This window comes from Myiozetetes cayanensis, unplaced genomic scaffold, assembly GCF_022539395.1.
Source record: "Myiozetetes cayanensis isolate MyiCay16 unplaced genomic scaffold, myiCay2020 scf9, whole genome shotgun sequence".
NCBI classification, from domain to species: domain Eukaryota; kingdom Metazoa; phylum Chordata; class Aves; order Passeriformes; family Tyrannidae; genus Myiozetetes; species Myiozetetes cayanensis.
Window position 1 is genome coordinate 35,258,949 of NW_026088185.1, and position 23,645 is coordinate 35,282,593.

Here is a 23,645-nt window from a genome sequence, read left to right on the forward strand (position 1 = left end):
AGAAAGACATGATCTTTAAGGTCCTTTTCAACTCAGACCATTCTGTGATTCCATGAAATGAAAATAATCGTGTTGTTATTCATAATTGTGTTACACCCTCCCATCCCCAAGTGGAAATTTAGTGTTCTTTGCTAGGAAGTGATACCTGGTAACTCAAGGAGCTTGTACATTAGGACTTCATGTTAACATCTGTCAAAAAAAACATCATTTATTAAAAAAAAAAAAAAAAGAAAGGAAATTATTGCCTCTTTCACCCCAAATTCAGCTTATAGAAGGTCACACTCCAGCTCATCATGTCCCTGTCAGTCACAGAACATTTGGAACAAAGAGGCTCTGCACAGATCCATTTTTTATCTTATTTTTTCCAGTTTTGCCATATTTACAGGCATATGCAATGAAACACAGGCTCCTGAAAACAACAAAATGGTTTAACTGCCAGGAGTCTGCATGCATGTGCTGTAAAATACACGTGGTACAAATTACATATCTAATATCTAAATATATATATTTATACACACGTTTATTTATCGATTAGAAATTACACATACAAAAAAATACATTCATCCTGTATAAACTTGCAACTATTACTTAATTTTTACTTAAATCACATAATTCTTACAACTGTGACTTAGGAAACACAACACCAGCTGTACCAGAATGCCAGAGAAAGTTGATTCTTGTCAAATATTTCCTTTTGACTCAAGTGCAAATCGCCTGAGCTGAATGTGTATGAACTAATTAGCAAAGCAGGTATCCCCCAAGCTGTGAGCAACTTCTCGCTCCTCAGGCTACCTAACAGCAGATACTTCACCACTTTTAATGACCATCATCACAGAAGCAACCGAATCATGCTCGGCCAACAAAATATGAAGATGTTTTCAGAGATGTTCTTCCTGTTTGTTATTCATACTGAAGTGGAAGTTAGCACTTAAAATATTTTGAAGAACTACCCATGCTTTTGTGCTGGAATCACTGGAGGTGTGATTATGGTATGTAAATCCCTTCGGATTAAATGCCCTTATCAAAACATCTTAGAGGTACATTAAAAACTGAAGGGGCATAAACAGCTCTGGCAGCTCGTAGCTCAAGTTGGTGATCTTTGCATTTCATCAACATCGACACTTGGGCTGGTTTGCAGGGGAATACAACCAACTAATTATTATCTTTTGCTTAAGGGCACGTGTGGTGAGCTCTGCAGGTATCGCCTCTGCTTTTAGACTAATGTATTGCCTCTTCAAGCCTATCAATGTAACAACTGCTGCTGCACTCTACAGCATTTCTAGTGTTACCCAACTGCTTTATAGTCGAAGAGAACACACTGAAACTTCTGAAAGATGCTGCTAAAGAAGAAGCTGCAGTTCCACTGACTTGCAAAGAGTAATTTTGTATTGCTCAATAAGAGACAGAGAATCACAGAATGGTTTAGGTTGGAAGAGACCTTGAAGATCATCTCATTCCAACCCTGCCCTGAGCAGGGACAACTTCCACTATCCCAGGTTGCTCCAAGCCCCAGCCAACCTGGCCTTGAACACTTCCAGCAATGGGGCAGCCACAGCTTCTCTGGGCAACCTGTGCCAGGGCCTCCAATATAAACCTCTGTCAGTGTGAAGCCATTCCCCCTTGTCCTGCTTCTCCAGACCCTTGCAAACAGTCCCTCTCCATCTTTCCTGTAGTCTCCTTTCAGGTACTGGAAGACCACAACTAGGTCAGCCAAAAGCTCCTCTTCTCCTGGCTGAACAATCCCAATTCTCTTCACCTTTCCTCCATCCCTCTAATCACATTCACTTGCTACTTACCAGAGACAGCCTAAAGACAACATAAACCAAGCTGAGAGTCTGAGCCAATGATGACTTCAGGCTCCTTTCACCAATAAACATCCAACACCAAAAGGTTTTTAAGCTTCTTTAAGAATTGCAATTAAAGCATGCGAAAAAATACTGTCATGGCTACACCCAGCAAAAGAAATAAAGGTTACTATCAGCCTATTATTCAGAGACTGCAGAGAGGATTTTAAAGTAGGTGAAGCATAATTATTCAAACTAGAAGATTCTTAAGGTCAATCATCCATGACGAAGAAAGAAGACAACCAAGAGCCACCCAACCTTGAAGAAAGACAGCAAGGACTGCCCCATGACATATCTGGGGAGAGAACATCATCTACCAGCACAGCCAGTGCAGGTCCTGGAGCAGCTCTGAATACTCACCTCCAGATTCTTTCATCCTGATTTTTCACCAGCTGACATCAAGTTTTGTGGTGCATTTAGCCATAAACTTTGGAGAATCTCAGTCCTGACTTTAGTTCATAAAGTGCTTATGCTTCATCTTTCCATTAAAGTCAGCCATAGTAAGAATCCTATTTGCAATCCTGTTAAAACGAGCACTCCAGGCAATACTTGGTGTTCTTGCCATTTCACTTCAGTGCAGATTTTGGCCCAGTAAGTCTAACTCAGTATTTTCCACCCAGAATTGTAAGCATTACTTTCATTTCTTCATGTAAGGGATTGGTATGATTGGTAAGGAGCAGTTTCAGTATTACAAATAATGAGGCAGCACAAATTCTAGAAAACGAAAACTTCCTGAGCAAAACTAACAGCCTCTTCAAACACTATTGGAACCATTTTGTTATTAACTATTTCCTCACTGAATCACCTTTTGTTTTCAATTTAGATTCACAGATATGTCAGGCTCCTAAATAAAACATCAATTCAAAGACTGAAGACATTTTACACGTGGTTGACAGCTAATGCATTTCCAAAGTTGAAAGAAAACGTAGCAAAGAACTTACTTAGAAACAGTAGTGAGATTCTGTAAATAGATTCAAGTCTTCAAAAGAAAATCAGCCACTGCATGTAGCTTTAAAGCAGGTCTTTCAAGTTAGGATTAAATTAAACGTTTATTTAGTGAAATGACACTAAATAAAAACAGCACTAAAAGATGCGAGGGCAAAACCAATCATGATCACCCAAATACCCCTTTTTTTTCGGTACAAGAAACTCTACAGGTTCCAACAGCTCTGCCTGCATGAGTGGGTTGATGGCTCTACTCATTTAAGTTGCGTTTCCATGACTGGGTTGTAATTGTCGTACTTACGGGAAGACAAATAGAACAACCACATTTTCGTGATGGGGAAATCTTTGTGCTGGAGAGCAGAATCAGGCAGATGAGCAGCTCACACTTAAATTACTGGTAGTCACATGTTATAAAGCTGGGCACAAGATTAAGCCAAAACACCTTTCCTCAGTACGTGCTGAAGTAATGCTTTTTAGGTTGTTATCACTGATGCCAAAATTAATTTTTTCTATTTGTTCTTTGATCACAGAATTGTTTGGGTTGGAACAGACCTCAAAGACCACCTCACTCCACCCCCCTGCCATGGGTAGGGACATCTTCCACTAGCCCAGGTTGCTCCAAGCCCTGTCCAACCTGGCCTTGGACACTTCCAGGGATCCAGGGGCAGCCACAGCTTCTCTGGGCAGCCTGTGCCAGGGCCTCCCCACTCTCACAGCAAAGAATTTCTTCCATATATCCAATCTAAACATACTCTCTGTCAGTTTGAAGTCATTCCCCCTTGTCCTGTCACTCCAGGTCCTCATCCCAAGTTCCTCTTCAGATCTCTTCGAGCCCTTTTAGGTACTGCAAGGTTGTCCTAATGTATCCCTAAAGTCTAAAACAAAACACTCTCCTAATTCACAGACTGATAACCACTGCTACAGTATTTGGAGACACATAGCTGGTTACAATCATTGCAGAAACCCAACTATTAGGATTTTTCCTCATTCCCAAAACGTCTAGGGCTTCAGATTTCTTCCAAGGTATGAAAGACCTAATCACAGAATCATAAAATCGTTTGGGTTGGAAGGGACCTTAAAGATCATTTCACTCCAACCCCCTGAGCATGGGCAGGGACCCCTTTTCACTAGATCAGGTTGTTCCAAGCCCCATCCAACCTGGCCTTGGACACTTCCACAGATGGGGCAGGCACAACACAACCTGTTCCACTAGGCTTTTGCAAATCCTTTTAAATGGAGACATCCCTTTTGGGCTAAGCAGAGGTGAACACAAATCAATAAGAGCAGGATGTATCATTAAAACTCACTGGCAGCTAAAAGGCGAGGTCCTTCCAAACACCACGTGAAAGCTGTGAGTGCAGGGAGTAGCAGTATCTGAGCGAGCTTTAGCTGGCAGAGATAAAAAGAAGTCAGAAGAAAGGTTTAGCAACCCCAGATAAACACTTCCCATGAATGCACACAGTAAGTAATTACACTACTGCCATTGCAAATCCCCACGCGTACCTGCCGTACCTGGACCGACTCACCCTAGGTGTGTTTTGCGTATCTTTAAAACAACACACCTTCCTTTTCCTGTCTGAAAGCCCATCCTTTGATTTGCTGCTACGTGAATATAAAACAGCAGCAATCCTCACAAAGGAATGATAACAGCTCGCTGCTTTGATACCTATGGCAACATGACTGAAAACAGGCAATTCAAAGAAACAACTAATTCATTTTAAAGTTATGAAGGTATGAGGTTTGGTGGGTTTTTTTGTGGTGTTTAACTTATCTGCAAGGCTCTTTCATCTAGTTTTGTAAAGAAGTGTAAGTAGCCATTCTGAATTGATTATTACAACTTTAGGATGAGTGACACTTGACTGAAAAAGTAAAAGGATGTCAATCTCCTTTGTTTTCATTTTCAAAGAAGGAACAGGAAAATACTCTTCTTCCTGTGTGTTCTTCTGTGCAAAGAAGAAAACTAGACACTGTGGTTTGGGCCCCATGGTGTTGGACTCCCCTCTCCTTCCACACTGACTAATACACAGAAACACTTAATCTTGTAGTTTAGGTAAAATTCTTCAGCGGTCTGGACAGTGCAAGCTGGACAGAAAGTGCTGTTTTACTGAAATAAAGTCATATTCCTGTACATGGGATGGCTGCAGGTCCAATTCACTTGTAATCTACAATTTTCCAATACACAGAAGTTACCAAAATACCATATGGCTCTTTACTGCAGCAATTCAATACAGTCAAGTTTGCAGGTACATTCACTCAATTTTTTTTTTCCTTTTTCTTCCCAAATTTTATCTTTGGATCCCAGCAACTCATCTTGTGCCATAAAATATTTACAGTTTCAACTTGTATGGAGAACCCAGCAGCCTTCAGAGATAGAAGGGTCACTCTTACTGTCAAAACTGGAAGCTTCACAGTCATAACTTTATTTTCATTACAGCTTCACAGGAGACATAGAAACACATACCTCTTTTAGCTGCAAATACTCTTACAGACTGAAAAAACGCCACTCTGATCAGTAATTTTTTGCTGACCACAGAACACACAATTTGGTTTTGCCAAATGCTTTTTGAACTGTACAGTCACTTGGGCATTTTTAAGACTATAATTAAATTGCCAAAAAATTATTACATGACAAAATGCAGCTTGTCTGCATAAAAACTTTGAAAAACCCCTTTATCTTCTTTTAGTACAGAAGATAAAAGCCTGTTTTAAGTCATTATTTCCTCTTTGGCTTCCCCCCTAGGTGCAGGGAGGGGGTTTTAGTTTCCATTCTAAGCTGAGATGAACCAGTCAGCACAGCAAGCTCGTTCAGTGCCTCAAAACTATCACAATCTAAAATCCAGGATTTATTTCAAAACTTTTATGCCCCAGGTGAGCCAGGATCAAGAGTTCTGCACAGGCTGTATATCAGTGAGAGTATTTCTTCCTGTAGATCTGCATCCCTATCTGATACAGGGTCTCTAAGCCAGTAAAAGTTAAATATCCCTTAAGTGAAGGGATGTGTGTATATAAACCTACACATTTTTATATAAAGTCCATATATGGAATACTTTGAGCCCATCCTAAGCAATATTTTTAAACTGCTTGTAACTGTGGCCCTACAACATGCTTTAGAATTGCTCTGCTATATGAACATATTAATTCATGAAAAATTAAAAGAAAGAAACAACACACAAAGAACAATAAAAAAATTACAAAACAAGGTAGAAAATCGGTATTCTAAGATTTATTTCTGCAAGAGCTATTCTGGCTACACCAGGGTCCTACCAAGCATGTTGGCTCAGCTGAACTGGCAGCACAATGGCAGGTTTCAGCCAGCACCCATCCAGTTGTTGTTTCCTAGCAAACATCTGAGTAACTACCCCTGTTTTGTCTCATTAAAAAAAAAAAAAAAAAAAAGAGAAGATACTGTTAAAAAATATGCTGAAACAGTGAGCTAATGAGATTACACATTGGAAATCACCTAAAAATAATTATTAGCTTTTTACCAGAATCCTGTGAAATTTCCAGTAGATAATATTCAAATTTAAGTTGTCAGGAAAAACACCTATCAGCCTATGTATAAATAGATACGAGTACATACGATGCACCAACTCAAGGTCTACACTTGCCTTTTCTTCTGCAGGGGAGACATGTGAGAAGGGGTTCTAGTTTTAGTCTCTGAAGCACCTCCACAGCAGTAACCACATGATTCAAGACTGACTGTACTCCTTCCTCGCTGCTACTGTTTGAACACAGGACATTGTTTTGCTTTGCACCAAGACACATTCCTCAGATTTTAAAGTGCTACATTTTCATAATTCAGTGGAAAAAAAAGACCAACAAGCTTCTCACAGTAGCACCCTAAAGAGCAATGGAAGACTTCAGAATTTTTCAGAATCCTGGAATGGTTTGGGTTGGAATGGACCCTAGAGATCATCTCATTCCACCCTCCTGCCATGGGAAGGGACACCTTCCACTAGCCCAGGTGGCTCCAAGCCCTGTCCAACCTGGCCTTGGGCACTTCCAGGGATGGGGCAGCCACAGCTTCTCTGGCCACCCTGTGCCAGGGCCTCCCCACCCTCACAGGGAAGAATTCCTTCCTTTCCTGGTTTTAAATTAAGCTTTATGATTTATAAGCCTCCATTCATTTTGAAAAATTCTTACATCAGCTAGGCTTCTATTAGGCTTTTTACTTGTGAAAATTAGCCTTGTTAAAAATGAAATTAATTCAATTTAAAACAGAGTTGCATGTCCTTTGTGAAAACGACGACTGACCACACAAGACAAATGTACAAATTCAGAAGGAACTGGTTTCAAACAATAGAAGTCCCTGCTCATTGCAGGGGCAGTTGGACTAAACAGCCTTCAAAGGCCCCTTCTACAAACACAAACCATTCTAGGATTCTATGAACAGAAATGGATCAGGTAGAGTGAACATATGCACCCCACAGTCCAGCTGGTCTTCAGCACTCTGCCACTTTTCCAGACTGGATGAAGACAAGCTGAGCGCTCAGATGACAGGGGAAGGGCTTGTGAAGGAGAGAAGTGGATGGGAGAAGACCAGAGCAGAAGAAGCTTTCATTCTCCTGGACCTGAGCAGCCAAGAACACAACTGCCACCTTCATAATTCTGCAACCTGCACACTGTGTTGCATTTTTATGAGCACCCTGGTGCAGCAAATGAGCTAAAGGTTGAGACCAACCCTCTATTTTCTTTTACCCTTAACAACACTCGCGTACCAAAGCCTACATGTGGAACTCACTAATGTTTAAGGAGCCACTTAACTGCCACTGAAGCGTGAAACGAGTTGCAGATGGACAGGTTGTGCTCACCTACCCAGGATATGCCTGGAATAAAGAGATACTGGAAGTTGGTCACCTCCAGGAGCAGCATTGGTGGTCTCCATCCAATCTCCACTCACCCCAATAAACACCTGTCTGCCCTCAGGCTTGTGATTGTTTTGCATGTGCTCATGGTATTTCAGTGCCTATCCCTTCCCCTGTGCTCAACAGCAGACGAAATTGCACAATTTCATGAAGTTGTGCACAATTAAAAGTATTTTAGAAAAAACACCTGAGTAACTTGAAGCTACATTTTCAAAAGGAGAAGGTGAAAGTCCCATGGAGTTAACAATGAGATTTTGAGCACCGATACATGAGCACCTACACCTAAATCTGAAAATGGCAGTTCAAAGACTCTCATAAACTTTTGAAAACCTTATCCTGTGAAATGCAAATCGTAGAAGGCTGGACATCAGGATGAATTTCCCACAGACAGTGTGATTAAACATTGGAATGGGCTGCCCAGGAGGTGGTGGAGGCATCGTACCTGGAGGTGTTTAAGAAAAGACTGGATGTGGCACTCAGTGCTCTGGTCTGGGTGGTGAGGGGGAGATCAGTCACAGGTTGGACTCCACGACCTCAGAGGTCTTTTCCAACCTGACTGATTTTGTGACAGTTCTTTGTTCTTTCTTCAAAACACAGACCATTTTTACAGTCTACTGTAAAAAACACTCTATATGTAATATTTTTGTGAACCAGCCTGGCTCTTTTTAACTCCCATCACATCAACATCACTCACTTGGGGTTTGCATCGGAGAAAAGACACTGTCCTTCCTACGTGAGGCTGTTTGTCCCCAGCTCCGCACAGGGGATGTCCTACCTGTCCTCTCCCACCTGCTGACACGCACCAGAAGACAACACTACTTTATGATTACGTGAACTTTCATCTCTGCCCAATTCCTGAGGCAAAACCCCCCACTGAGAAAGCAACGCGGTGGTTTTAACCATTGGGGAAAAAGGGAAGGGACTGGAGTTTATTGTTTACCTTTGTATCTCAGATTTAATTAAATTTGAAATGTGGCAGAAATTAGGACACAAACAAATAATTAAAATTTTAATCATAAATTAATTCGCTACTTAAAAATATACAGTTCTTGGCATTGATTTCATGTAAGTAATTGAAAGTCTGTTATTTCCTGCAGTACCTACAAGAAAATGCACTACTCAAGAATTAGGCTTTCCAAAAAATCTACTTATTCAACAACTTATTTCTTGTGGCTTTGCTATCTCACTGGCTGCCTCTGAATATAATCAAATTAGGCAAATCTTTCTTATATTACACTGAGGATGACATTCCATTCATTGACTACACCCCACAGAATTTTAAAATACAAAAAAAGCTGTTCTTATACAATTTACTTACTCCCTAAAGACTCCTGACTACTCAACTGATAGTTTAATAATACTCCTATTTTATTAGCATTATTGAAAAGACTGAAGAATGATAGGAAAAAATCCTTCATCTTTACAATAAAAAGCAGCTGATAGAGAGTTTCTTAACAAGGCACCTTTTAGAATTTAAAAAAATCCCTGAAAAACCTAAATGCTCAGGACAAAAATAGCTACTGCAAGGATGTAACATATCCCTGGAAGTGTTCAAGACCTGCTTGGATGTCACCCTGAGCAACCTGGTCTAGTGCAAGGTGCCCCTGCCCACGGTGGGAGTTTGGAATGGGATGAGCTTCAAGGTCCCTTGTTGCAGCCTGTAAGACTGTCTTTTCATTACTTCACCACATATCTATATTAATACCTTTAATTTGTTACTCTTCTATTAAACTCAGTACAGGTTGCCTAATGAATTCAGAAGTTACTGGAAAGGAAAGGGGAGAAGAGAGGGAATGGCACTGACACCCTGTGCCACACCTGCTTGTTTCCTTAAAGGGACCAGGCTTAGATCAGTTTTACAGGCACAGAAGTTGTTATGATTAAGAGTCTTTTCATCTCTAAAATTTTTGAGACATTGTATTTAAATATTTAATAAAAATATTTAATTAATAATATTGAACATTTAACTTGAAAATATTGAAAATTTATTGATTCTCAGTGTGAGGAAAACTAATTTTCCCCACCAAAAATAATAAAATACACCCTCAATTCACTGTTGGTTACCATTAGTTCGAACAGTGGAATTCCACATTTTCATTTTTTGGTGGGAGGAGGTAGAATAATAAGTAGGAAATACATATCTGAATGGCCAAATATTTTCAGTCATCTCTTCCTCTTTCACTGTAGGGCCCACCTGTCACTTGGGTCTGTCCGTCTGTCACTCCTGTACAGCCACAGGAATTACAAGTACAGCACAATTGTTACCAGACATACTTCATTCCTGATTTTAACATTCCCCCCTCTGCTTCAACCACGTGAATCCAGGTTTTGATTAAAAAGGAGAAAAAGTGAAATGATGTTGCATATTAGCATGTTGCTGATCTTGCCTTGAAGGAAAGATTCCTTTGATTCCCAAAACCTGTAACCTAGCCACACTTACCATGCACTGGGAGCACAACGTGAACTGTGACATTGTTTCAGGACAAGCACAATAAAAAATCATTAATAGACACCTACTAACATTAAGAACTCCAAACCTACTGGACCTGTCAAATAGGGAACTACACCTTCTCTCTTTTTCTTTTAAGAAACACATCATATTTACCAGAAGGATTATTACCTGCATCCAAAACTGGGAGCACTAAAATACCAGGCCGTGCTGCTTCAGAGCTCTTCATCAAAGCAGTTGGGAAATCTTGGCTGTGGATCCCAGTGGTGAGCAGGACTTTTTCCAACCCATTCTATCTGCTTCAGTTCAATAGACAGATGGAAAAGTGCAATTTCCCCAAGTGCAGTAGCATTCTTCAATCTGAGTAGAGTTGAGGGTTGAAAAGAAAAGAGAATTTGAGTTCATATGATTTAACTTTCCAACTGTTTTAGCCTAACAAGAGTCCAGAGAGGCTGTGGACTCCCCATCCCTGGAAGTGCTCAAGACCAGCCTTGGACAGGGCTTGGAGCAACCTGGACTAGTGGAAGGCGTCCCTGCCCATGGCAGGGGGCTGGAACTAAATCATCTTGAAGGTCCCTTCCATCCCAAACCATTCTGTGAAGAAGCTTCATCCAATTACTATCCAATACTACATCACACAAATATTTATCCCGAAGTATCTCCACAGATGGAGACTCCACAGCCTCTTAAGGCAACTTGGTCCAATGTCTGACCACTCACAGCAAAAAACTTTCCATGTTTTAATGGAACTGCCTCTATTTCAGCTTGTGCCCCTGAGCCCACTCATCTCAAGGCTAAACTGTCCCAGCTCTCCCTGCCTCTCCTCATGGCATGCCTGTATCCTCACACTGGAGTTTCCCAACCTGTTTTCTGTAACAACTACAGTTTTCCTGTATTTCCATGACTGAACTATGTGCCTGACTGGAAGTATTTCTTTGCATCATCTGAAAAATAAAGCAGCAAAAATTAAATCACCAATGAAACCGTTGCTTAAGCCATGAACATGCTGGAGACCCACTAAATGTAGCTCTTTCTCACCCCATTAGAAGTTACACTTTAAAGTAACAGAGCATTTTTAATATTTTCTGTGTCTCAGCCACATACAATCCAAGTTTTTATATCAAAATATTGTCTTGCAAAGATTTAATGCTTTAAAAGAAATTAGTTTAATATAGCAATGTAGGCCAGACACACAATCCTATTAAAAAAAAACACATCAGCTTTGTCTCACAAATCCTTCTATCACAAAACCATGGTGACCAACATTAATTATTTAATTTTTTTTTCCAGCTTTTAAGCCTTCACTGATGGAAGTACAAGTTAACCTTTAGTTTATTTTGTCCTGGGCTAAATCCACTGCGACATCCCTTTTGCCCTTTCAAATACAGCAACTTTTTGGAAGTCTTCCAGTACTTTGAAATAAACACATTTACAAGATATGTAACAATTAACATGAGTGGTTCTAGAGGCTCCTGAGACAGTTCTGAAGTCCCTATGATGTGATGTCCAGATATGTTTATACAATTTTTTTTATTTAATAGTTGATTTCAGAAATCACTCCTTTACCATCTTTAGCAAAGTGGGTGTGAACTTTCTACTCCAAACAAAAAATGATCTGGGAAAGGAGAAAACATTAAAGTATGAAAAAAAGCAAAATTACATTAAAAAGGCAAAAAAGTACATTAAAACAGTAAAAGTTTATGCCTAATGATGGCTAAAGAGTAAGCTGACTTGAAGACATGATGAAAATGACCATTTCACCCTGTAGCTGGTTGTGTTGGAGCCAGAGGAACGACTGCACTAGACACAAAGATCAGAAGATTATGATGTTTATACACCTAAAAGTTGCTATCTGCCCACTTCTCAATCGCAAGTCAGACAACATGTTTCTACTTATTTCTCAAAATGACAAGGTTTAAATACTTTTTTGCTTCAGTCTTCACAGAAGAACTTGAGATTTTCAATGGCAATTGTCAGAGAGTTTCCAGTCAAAGCTTCCAACGAGACAAGGTAGAAGGAGGATGAGAGGGTATTTCTCAAAATAAATTCAAACTGGCAAAGTCTGAGGTCCTTACTGAATACCAAAGGAACTAGTTGAAATAGCTGCTCAGTCACCTGCGATTACATTCAAAAGCTTGTGAAAGTCAGAAAAGCTCCCAAAGACACGAAATGCCAGCAAAAAAAACTTACCCAAAGGAGAAGAAAATGAGAATTACAGACAATTAATCCTTACTTCCATACCTACAGAATGCCAAACAAAGAGAATAAACCATCTACATGAACACACCTAGAGGACTGGCCAGGCAAGATTTGTCAGGGGAAAAAACAAAAGTCACATCAAACTAATCTTAATTCTCTCCTTTGACCAGAAATGCTTCAGCTGTATGGAGAGCTTGAACCCTAAGAAAGAAGTAGTTTAGCAATTAAATGACAAATTACATTTTTTTTAATGTATAATTAAGTCAGGAATGATCCAAACACGTTTCATCCTACCTGAAAACAAGAGAGGAAAAATTCTCAGGATACCTTAGAGATCCTGAGATGTTACAGATTATAGTATGGACCTACACTGAAACAATGGGAATGGAATGGAGAAAAATGGATGAAAAGGTGCTTCTACACCAGTGAAGCAGCACGGAGGTCCCAGATGACCCACCCTCACAGCCCTCCTGCTGATCTTCGCCTGTTCTCTCTCCCAGACTGTTTTTAAAGTGCTGAACCTCTCTGTGGAAGAACAGAGTTCAGAAGTAATTCTGAGCAGAATCCACGTAACAGCCCTAATTCTCCACACAGCCTGTTGTGCAAAAAGACATTGCTCAGCCCAGAGCTTCTAAAACACAAGGATTTCAAAAAATTACCAGGGAAGTAGTCGAAGAGTATTTTTGTCTAACAGCTCCACACACACTGTGGCTCTTCAATCACCCAACTGGCAGGAACATTAAACCCCCAAACTTTTTTCACTTTTACAACACGCAAAAAGTTTTATTTTTAATATATATCATGATTTTAAGAAGTACAACTAAACAGAGCACTACTGTAATTTTCTAATTATATTTTTCACAAGTTTTTAGTGTCATAATTTAAATTATGAACTCTTTATTTCAAGATGATTAATTAGAATATGTTCCATTTGGGGAACAAGAGTTCAATATCCTACTATCAATTAAACAAAATGCACTCCTTTAGCTCAAGATTAAAAACCAAAATGCAGCCAAAAAGTTTCTTCCTCATATCTGTCAGATCACAAAAGCACCCATTACAGCAGGATAAGGTTGCCAGAAAAGCCCAAGACTTTCAAAAATGTATTATTTAGAATAGTGGCTTAGCTCTGAAGCTGCACCAGAAATGACACCCGAGCTTAGGACAGTAAGCCTTTTTGCCAATGAATTTCTTGTAAAGTCAACAATTATAATTTATTCTGATCCTTTGTGTCATCATATTAGTAGTTATTTTTCAGCAATCCCAGAGCAGCAACAAATAATACCATAGAAGAGGACTGATATAATTACAGGCTGAAAAAGATAGGCCAGCACCCTTACACTCAAAACTACCCTCTGTGGCTCCTTCATACCCCATATGTTGCTAATAAAACTGTTTGAATCATACCTATGAGACAGTTTTACTGATATTGTATCAGGTCCCTGGGTTCTTTGTATGAGATACGATGTCACCAGCACTATAACTATGCAAATTCTGTGATACAGGATCCCACCGGACACGGTATTACATACGTAATTCGCAGTATGAAACTGTGCATTAACAATAATTCTAGTGTTATATAAATGAAACCACTATGTTTATTGAAAAGCTTGCCACACTACAACGAAATCAAATTTAAAAAGCAATAAAGAGCGACTGATGTGCTCATAGCAAAGATGGCAACATTGGTGTTTTTCCCCCAAACAGTGTAAATTTTCCTTTGCGTTCACGTGACAGTACTTTTCAGAAACTTTTAGCACTGGCACTAGACAAATGCAACCCCCACCAACAATATTAATTAATGACTTAAAACAAGAACATACAGAGTCTCACTTCTAGGAACAACCAAGTGATGTTTAGCAAGAACCACTGTGTTCACATACAGTGAACTCTCAGCTTCTACTGCTAACCACAGAATAAAACATAAAGACCAGGCAATGCAGCAGTAAAAACTCAACAGCTTGGGGATATCAACACACATCGTGCTGAAGCACCTCAGAAACAACATCTTCTGGTCAGAAAACACCTGTGCTCCAACTCTGCATCTGACCTCAGACCTCTGTGTGATCCCAGGCAAACGACACATCATCCCAGCTGGTATCACATGCACCACGGTCCCTCACCTTTTCCTGCATAACAGCACGGTCAGTGCTTTACAGACGTCACAAATACCTGCAAAAAGGCACATCAGAGCTCTTAAAAATAAGCATTGCAAGGAGGGACAGAAAGGTGCAATCCGAAACCTGCCAGCACAAACAGCTCAATACACATTCCCCCCTTCCATGTTTCCAGCGATTTCTTCCCTCCACTGGTTTGCTGCAGGTAGGGGAATGCTGGAGCCTGTGAGTATTTTTAAAAGAAATCAGAAAAAAGGTACCATGCTGGCATGATAAAGTGAGTCTGGTAAAGAGCTGGACTAAGGAGATGAAAGGACGCGATTTCGCCAAGGTGCCGTGAGAATTAATAAACCAGATAATTTTATAAAGTAAATTGTACAGTAAATTTGTGTAGTAAATTGTCTAATACATATGGGAAAACCCACAGTTCAGTATTCCCTGATAATATTTTTAATGCACTCCACTACAGCTAGAAAACATAAATGACACACAGCACAAGCAGCTAAGGAGTCTCACACTGAGAAGCACCAGCTTTAAGTAACCGATGCAAGAAAAACAGAGTTGTAACCAGGCACTCTAAGGAAGATAAAGAACTGACTGATTCCTGTAACTTGTGTGTTTCCACTACAGGGGTAGCTTAAGCAGTAACTTCTCCTACAGTTTTCCTTGACACCACTCTCTGTGCAATACAAAAGCCATAACAGTTTTGTTCTGTTTAAAAATCAATAAATTGCAGCTTAGGTGACATCTGACAAGGCAGAAAGCTCACACTCCACTCCGTGAACATTCTGCCCTCTGGTATTGTTGCAGTGTTTTATCATCATACAGTTTGGAGAGAATTATACACCTATTTCTAAAGTTTGAAAAAAACATCCCTCTCCATCCCAAATATTGCCCAAAGCTGTTATGAAGCAACTTATTTTTAGAAAAAGCACTTATGCAGATACTTAATTTTAATTAATAGTCTCAGTCACTTCAACATTTGCACAGTGAGACAACTCCACGCTTCAATTAAACCCAGCACAGAAATGCTGTGCTGATTCATGGCCAAAAGCATGACAGGAGCATCATTATATAAAATGCTCTTAAAATTTAAAGAAAAAAAATAACAGCAACTTTGCCCTCAAACAGAGCATTAGAAACACTGAAACTCACAGCTTGAGCAGAACTTATAGGTTGCTGAATATGAGAGTGCTAAGGGGAAGATACATTCAACAAAATGGTTTCAGGTTGGGCAAAAGAATTTTGGGGAAATTAAGTGGAAGCAACACAAGCCCCAGGTCTCCATCCTTGGCATCTACCATCTGCCAAGGCTGGATTTTCAGGAGTGGAGGATTTTTAACCTGAAAAGTGGAAGCAGTTGCACCTTTACTTCTGATGTCTTGCTCTCTTTTTCCATTGTTCACATAGCAGATAAACAGATTTCTTTCAATAAACAATTAATTACATCCAGGTCAGTTCCTCCAGAGATTACAGTGGACATCTTCAGCAGACAGTCACTTCCAGGGAACATTCACTCTGAGTTCTAATTCTGTCTGTCATAATACACCTATAATAAATCAAATTTTGAAATTATCTGACACACAAGAAACACTAGTTAAGTTTTTTCACTATCTATGTAATATCATAAACTGCAAGCTTAAACTTTAAGCAGAAACCTTAATGGTAATTGGTAACAAATCTTTGTTAAAATACTCTGATCTTATTTATAAGCAAAACTGTGGCACTTGATGGCCTGTGGCTCTCTACTACCAACACAGAATTTTAGAAGTTTAAGCGTAAGAAAACCTTAATTCCAGGACAGGTAAGCAATACTTAAAAAGTAATCCCACCGTGCTTTTATTAAGGCATCAAGAGGCACAAGGCATCAGCTACCAATAGCCTTAAGAAGGCTAATGGTAAAGACTGAGATAAAGGTAAAAATCCTTTAGTAGCCACTAAGAATTAAACTGTTTAGAGAAATGCCAGTTATGAGAAGTGGCTTCCCAAATAACCTGCCTCTTTTCTCCTTCATTCCAACCAACAACCTGGTGTTGTGCCATGAATCTGGCTACTGGGCAATGGGGCAGGCAGAAGTCACAGGAGTTTGCTGCTAGGTGGGGTGCCCACCTCCTTGGGATGCTCCTTCGAGTGTGAGTATCCACCATCCAGCCCCACAATCACCCCCTCCCCACAAGAGATGCTTCAGGAAACCACTGAACTAAACACACTTGCAGAACCTCCACCAGCGAGATTCATCAAACAAGGCTTCGCATCGCAAAGCTGTGCTACAACAGCAGCAGTGAAGACAGATGAAGTTGACTCTTCTCTGCCTCTGTCACCAGAACAGCACAGCCCAGGAGACAGACAACTCAAGCAATAAAACATGCACAAGCACAGGTAGAAAATTAACACCTCAGCAGTTTCCTACAGGACCAGTTTCTTCCCAGGGTATCACTTCGCTCCAGCTGAGCACCAGCCCTGCCAGCCTGCCCTGAACTCACAAGGGAGCAGAGATAAAACCAAGCCCAGCAAGACCTGCCTTGGCCCTGCACAGCACCACTTGTGCGTCTCCCCAGCCGTTTCACACCTAATTTACAGAGTGTATTCTCCACCCTGATCTCACCTGAGCAGTGACTGGAATTAGAATCAGTTCACTGACTAGCACTTAAGTGAGACACAGAAACAAAACAGAACACACTGGAAGACTTTCTGAAAATGCATTATTTTTTTATTCCAACTCCATTAAGCAGTCCAGTACTTTCGAAGGATTAATGAAAAAACCATCAAGAAATAATACAGAAGAGGAATGCTGATTCTCAGGGAACATGCCAACACATGATGAAGAGCAGACACCTCTCTGGAAGTGAAGAGTAAAGCCAGGATGTTCAAAGAACTTCAGGGACATGTGAACTTGCCCACTTGATGCAGTCACTGAGTTTATTTGATTTTTATGAAACAGCATTCTGATAATTCCTCCCTGAATATCAGATTCACTCTAATACTCACCAACTTACAACACAGTCACTATTCTCACAAAACTCACAACACATTTTTTTCCAAGCCCAGTTTTAGTAAAGAACAGAAAAGTCTGCCTAAACATCCAGAAGAGAAAACTAATTAAAATTAATACCAAAAAGCAGTTAATGAGTGTATGTATACACATAAGGATTATTTCCACAAACTTTGTTAAGCACAATGTTTCATTTACAGCTGTTATTTTATAAGCAGGAACTGAAGGCAAGCCCAGGAAGAGTAGAAGTAAATAAGTTTCTAAACAAACAACTTACAGAGATGCTTTTTAACAGGTCCAGACAAAACATTCCTTAAAGTTGCATTTACAAGCCAAAGCTGACCTGAGGCACCACACTGAGCATGTATGAGAAAACCTACATGGATACTGACTTTAATAAAACTAGAGCGGCAAATTTTGCATGGGGAAAGACGTGCTCTTGAACAATGTTTTCCAATGTATTAGGCACACAGAAGCTTTTTTCTGCATCAAGAACCACACATCACATTCCCTAAACTGCTTCTTTTCTTGACCAAACACGCTGTGGACAACCTACAGAGGATGCCCCTCGGTGTTCCTCTTTGAGCTTCCAATCTGCGGTTTCCACTAACAATGAAAATATGTGGATTTCCACCCCCCCTCCCCCCCAAAATCATAGTCAGATTTAAGATTTTCTAAGCTCATGTGCAGAAAAATACCCTAAGTGATTAGAGACTGCCGATACTAAGAGAAGTTCTGATAGAGATTTTTAGTGACTTTAAATCAAGCACAGACCCAGAGCCGCTCCTATGGAGACAGGCTGGGAGAGCTGGGGGTGTTCAGCCAGGAGAAGAAGGCTCCAGGGAGACCCTCAGAGCACCTTCCAGTGCCTAAGGAGGCTCCAGGAGATCTGGAGAGCAACTGCGGACAAGGGCCTGGAGGGACACAAGAGGGAATGGTTTCCCACTGACAGAGGGCAGGGTTAGATTCGGTATCAGGAAGACATTCCTGACTGTTGGGTTGTGAGGCCCTGGCACAGGTTGCCCAGAGGAGCTGTGGCTGCCCCATCTCTGGAAGTGTCCAAGGCCAGGTTGGACGGGGCTTGGAGCAACTTGGTCTAGTAGAAGGTGTCCCTGCCCATGACAGAGGACTGGAGCAAGATGAGCTTTACAGACCCTTCCAATCCAAACTATTCTGTGACCTTTCAGTTCTGAAGAGTGACCCACGCTCACATCTCTTCTTAATTTCATAAAATTAATTTAAGCACTTAAAGACAACACCTCAATCTCTTATTTGGATACCATAAAACATTCTTGAAGCTTTCTTTGGGATTCTTGCTAGCAGAAGCAACAAGCTCTAACAGCACTGAACCTTTAAAACAACTCTCAACAGCCCAAAGTCCCAGACCCACATTCCAAGACTCAAACTGTAATTCACCTTCCTGATCATAATGAAGCAAATGTTTAATAAGACTGGACACATCTAATTCTTTGTACTCCATAGATTAAAGAACAATTAAGAGGCTGGAAGCAGAAAACTGGTTTAAGCTGAAGTTACTCAATTGTGTGGACAGAATTCTTTTGTCCACAGGACAGCATTTACATATCTAACATAAATATTTTAAATAGGTTTTTAATGACCTAAAAATAGCATTTTAAATAGATTGTTATTACAGTAAAAAACTTGCTTCACATCTGAGTAACTAGATCACAAGATGTAAAAACCCACATAACCCATGCAGAACATGCAGGCTCTTGACCATTCCTCTCTCTGCCTCGAACTCTGAGTTGCTGAGCTTTAGACCACCATAATCAATTAAATAAAACTCAGATTATAATGTTCTAATACTGTCTTTAAAGTTAAATACAATACTGGTCAATGCTTACCAGGTTACACATGCTAAGCCGTTCAAGTGATAATCATAATGATGAATGTGTAATTTAATGCCCATTCACCTTGATTTATATGAACTATCATATATAAGTCTCACGCATTCATTTTAAGTCACTGGGAAGGATCCCATTTTTCCCCGATCTGAATCAGTGTTCAGTTTGAACTCAGGCATTTCATATTTTTTTGCATTAAACAGAATCATTCTTCGCACATAGGGGAAGATGCCTGGGGCTGCACAGTCCTTTGCAATCTCAGCAACTGGTCCTATCATTCCCTGTGATAGTTATGCTGAAAAAAATAAGATCAACCAAATTTCCAACTGCCCTTCCAACTGCGGGAGAAACAGATCAGCCCATTCTTTACTTCTGAAGAAAAGGTCCTGCAAGGGTCAGTCTTTCACATGAAATACAGATCATTAACACTGAATACACAACTACTTTGATGCTCACTTTTTGTTTGTATAGCTAGGATTCCATTGTACCTATTTCAGGATGTTCTATACTTTAAATATATATATATATATATGATGTTTAAGGTCCCTTCCAACCCAAATCATTCTACGATTCTGTAATATATATACCTATATGTGTATATGTATACACACACCCCCCAAACAAACTAGTTTGTTTCCAAAACTGATACAGAATGCAAGGGTTGCTTATTGCATCAGAAAGAAGCCACCCAATGTTAAGTCATTTCTCTTATTCTCAAAGTATTGTGCTGATGAGAAAAACTAAAATTTATCAAATAAGTTTCTCAGTAGCCTGCCCTGACTGCAAAAAGCACTAAACCCCACAGTATGGATTGAAAAAAGTAGGTGTAGAGTGTGCCAGTTGCCTAACTGGGAAGTGTTATCTATTTCTACCACAAGCCACAGAGACAGTCTTGTCCTCAAGGATGTTGAGTCTCAGTTAGAACATAAAATCCAGACCCAAAACTCGTATTGCAGCATCTAAGCTTATGTAGCTTCCTAAACACTGTTTACTGTAGAGCTGGGTCTACACTGCCCTAGGCAACAGCCTACCACATCACTTCAAACATGCCCCACATACAGAAAAGGACTGATGTTCTATCAGTCCTCATTACAAATAGCAACACTCACAGCTTAAAAAAAAAAAAAAAAAAAACCACATTATTTGTGGGAAGGAGAAGAGGTGTGGGTTACAATGATCCTGAGTCACACAAGTCACACTACACCACCTGATGTCACACTGCCAGGCACTGTAAAAGCAAGCCTGGCCCAGGCTTGGAAATTCCATAGTCTACAGAAACCCCATGAAAACAAAATAACACCAAAAATAATAAAATTAAAAAAGAGTTCTCATAGAGCTTCTGAAAGTTACCAAAGTATAGTATTCTTACTTCAATTCCTGAGTGATCCAAAGATAATCAGTTTTTTTCCCCTCAATTAAAATTCATGGAAGTAACTCTCACCTAGCACAAGTTATAAGCCAACACAACAAGTGACAGAAGGACTGAATGTACAGGACATCTGATTTCCCCTAAGTGTGTCTAAATCTCAATTAGCCTAAAACCATTTCGTTCCTGAGTCTCCGAAAAGACACAACTATGTTAAATGATGAGAATCCCAGAGGCCAAACATTCACCTTGAAAAATGCTTTAGTCTTATTGGTTTGCACTCACCTTCTCCTATTTTTGGAGAGACTAACTGCAGAAACAGCACCCAAACAATTTTAATTTGTGACCTTTTAACATAAATGGTAATTTCTTTGACTAGTTCTTTTATAGCCCATCCCATGTTCCTCCAAATACGAGCTGCCCAAAAATACTCTGCGTGAAAAACTAAATGTTCCCAGTGACAACTCTGATCACGTCATTCTTCTGCACATGAACAGTGAAAGATGCAACAACAGCAAAAACCACTAGTTATTCTTATAACTTCAGACTAAATCCTAAATATAGTAAGTTTTCAAATTCTCTTTCCTAAAATTCAAATAATATGTTCATTGCTTTAACCAAAAGCTAGCAAAGTACAACTTGTATTGCGCTGCAGGCCATAAAGGGAATGTTCTTTATTTGAATCATGGTTGGATGAAGATGAAAAGTAGTTTTTGAAAATTTACAACAGTTCTTGACACTACTGTGTGTTCCTCATTACAATTTATCCCCCTCTATTTATCAGAATGACTCCAGACCTTTCACTACCTTCAAAAAGATAGTTTTTATCAATTCTTCATGTCTTTATACCCAACCATAGGAAAACTGCATAGAACATGGGGAAAATCCCTGCTTGAGAAAAAAAAACAGGGGTAAGAGAAGGGCCACAAGAGCTGCTTCAGTCAGGCAGGAGAGGCTGTAACAAATTAAAGTAACACTTAGTAATTAATTTTGTCTTTAGCAATGCACTCAGGTGCACTGTTTTGTTAGCATTTACCTATCCTAAGTAACCATTCTGCCATATAAAAAAAATGTTCCCAAGTAAAGAGAACTTATTTGGAATCACCAGAAGCTCTTTCTCCTCTTCTCCACCTTGGACTGACACAACACCAGCACTGCATCCAGTACTTCACAGCAGAGAGCTGTATTTTGCTTGTGAATTCCCTGGAATTCTTCATTTCTCTACCCCAAACGAAGCTGTCCCCAAAATTAAACCGTTCCAAGATTAATTTCTGGAGAGTATATGGGAGGCTTAGTTTCATATTAAACAGGTTGTGCTTGCCTGTGGCAGCCTTTGTTAGCTCTGTATATTCCAACATTGGGTTTACAGATGGAAAAGCAGAATCTCAATTATGGAGGGATTTCAACACTTAAAAATACCTTAAATTTGAGTTCCTGAAAAAATACATTACCAGCCTTCAAGTCAGTCTTTACACACAGCATTACAGAACAAAACATCACGTGCTGAGATGCAAATAGAGGTTTGCAACGTGACCACAGATACGTTATTTTATTGCAAGGCAAACACCGGCCATCAGTCCCTGACATCAGACTGCGCAGGTTCCTCGAGGAGCCACCCCAACTGCGCCTACAGGCAGGGAATGTTCGAAACAGAAAGGGCAAGGAGAGCCTACAACTGATTCCAGAGCTTCCCAGATGTCCGAGGATAAGAATGCAGAGGTGGAAACGCAGTCTGTCACCACACACAACAAAGCCTTGCAGGAGCAGACAGAGCCCTGACCTTTCCGCAAGCTGCCAGAGTTCCAACTTACAGGATACAAGCGACTGCTGCTGTTTTCAAAGACTTTCAAAGGTTTTGCTAGCAAAGCCCTTCGCTAAAATGTTCTTTCTCTCCTTTCTTCACATACTGTTTGCTGTGGGATAACAGATCAAGCTTCCAACTTAAGTCAGTTCCTCAAAGGACTTCAGGGAACACCTGGAGATCTCACAAGATGCTGGACACAAACACTGCAATAAAGATCACCTGAAACAAGATGTCCAAGCTTCGGACGTGCAATTAAGTGTCTCAGAATTACAAACACCACCTAGAAATCCAGAGCCATTTAGTTTGGAATCACACAGGAATTACCAGCAAGGTCACTTAGGAGGTGTCATCCTTACAGGAAAGCATCCAGTTCAATGACAAAGTGAGCACAGACCTTGCTGGCAAATCTCAGGGCTCCCTAAATACTCACCTGTGCATTAACACCACATACAGCCTAAAACACCAGCAGTAAAACCTTCTGTAACAGCATCCCACCAACTCTTCCCATTTGTTTTTTGCATAAATGTACAAAGACTTTACATGCTTATATGAAAACTCAGCACATTAAAGCTGACATGAGCTGCAACACAGCATTTTTTAACTAAGAGGAAGAATCAAACCAGTGTTTCTGTACTTTGTTTTCCCACTGTTTAAAATGGTTTCTGTACACCTTTGCTGTGAAGTAAGCCAAGTAGCAGCTACCTCACCACAGCATTTTTCAAACACTTATCACTACACACTGTTGATAAAGAAGCTTTCATCCTAAAACTTTTCTTCTCAAGATAGAAGCTGAAGTTTAGTCACATAACAGAAGTCTTCAGGGAGGTTTACCAAGAATTAAAGACATTTTATTTCTCAAAGCAAAATAACACATTGCACTTGGAAGATGTTTGCTCTCCATACTGAATAACACCTGTTACATACCTGAAGGGGTTTCTTGAGCAAGCCAAGTTTCCCCAGCAGTTCCAGGCTGTAATTACACTGATCAAATCATCCCCACACGCGTTAAAAAAAATGGAAAGCAAGAAGGAGAGTCTTAATGGATCAACAGCTTCCGATTTCATACAGCACATTAAAAGAATAAACACGGAAAATTCTGGCCATACATTAAGGCAATTCTTACACCCAAACAACTTGATAATGTAGCATTGAGTACCAAGACATTTTTTTTTTCCATAAATTATGATCTAAACAGAATA

At 40.0% G+C, this 23,645-nt stretch overlaps 1 protein-coding gene across 6 annotated transcripts in view; it reads right to left on the reverse strand.

Annotated features, from left to right (window-relative positions):
* GTDC1 (glycosyltransferase like domain containing 1) overlaps window positions 1-23,645 on the reverse strand; it is a 208,266-nt gene that overhangs the window by 174,237 nt on the left and 10,384 nt on the right. For 3 of the 6 annotated variants that reach the window (XM_050340493.1, XM_050340507.1, XM_050340505.1), the window contains exon 3: window positions 10,275-10,463. The exons of 1 other annotated variant lie outside the window; for it this stretch is intronic. The gene's annotated coding sequence lies outside the window, so the exon portion shown is untranslated. Of the gene's footprint in view, window positions 1-4,096; window positions 4,179-10,274; window positions 10,464-23,370; window positions 23,389-23,645 lie in introns of those variants that run through there. 2 more of the 6 variants (XM_050340495.1, XM_050340494.1) reach the window with 2 other exon arrangements.